Source organism: Haliaeetus leucocephalus, unplaced genomic scaffold (genome assembly GCF_000737465.1).
Source record: "Haliaeetus leucocephalus isolate CR32 unplaced genomic scaffold, Haliaeetus_leucocephalus-4.0 Scaffold566, whole genome shotgun sequence".
In the NCBI taxonomy this organism is placed as follows: Eukaryota; Metazoa; Chordata; class Aves; order Accipitriformes; family Accipitridae; genus Haliaeetus; species Haliaeetus leucocephalus.
The window spans coordinates 5,604,526-5,604,825 of record NW_010973002.1 but is presented as its reverse complement, the minus strand read 5'-3'; the positions used below and the strand labels follow the sequence as shown (position 1 = coordinate 5,604,825).

The window sequence follows — 300 nt, the reverse complement described above, 5'->3', positions numbered from 1 at the left end:
GCCCTGCCAGGGGCCGGCCGCGGGACAAACCATTCCCTCCCAGGTGTGGGGGGGATTGGGTGCCGGCAGTCCCCCTCCGCCGACCTCCCAGCTCGGCGCTGCCGGGCAGGAGGGGGCTGTTCCTCTCTCGCCCCTCGCTCTGAAGCTGAGAAACGGGTCTTGCTTTTCCTTTGCCCTCCTTTATTGCCTTCCCTGAGGCTCCTCCTCCGTCCCCCCCCCCCCCGGGGAGGCGCCGGGAGTGGGGCGGCCGGGCGGAGGGGGCGGCCGCAGAGCCGCCCGTGTGTCAATGTGTCTGTCCTT

At 71.3% G+C, this 300-nt stretch overlaps 1 protein-coding gene across 1 annotated transcript in view; it reads right to left on the bottom strand.

Moving 5' to 3' along the window:
- ANKMY2 (ankyrin repeat and MYND domain containing 2) overlaps positions 1-300 on the bottom strand; it is a 24,871-nt gene that overhangs the window by 24,067 nt on the left and 504 nt on the right. The gene's annotated exons all lie outside the window — the stretch shown is intronic.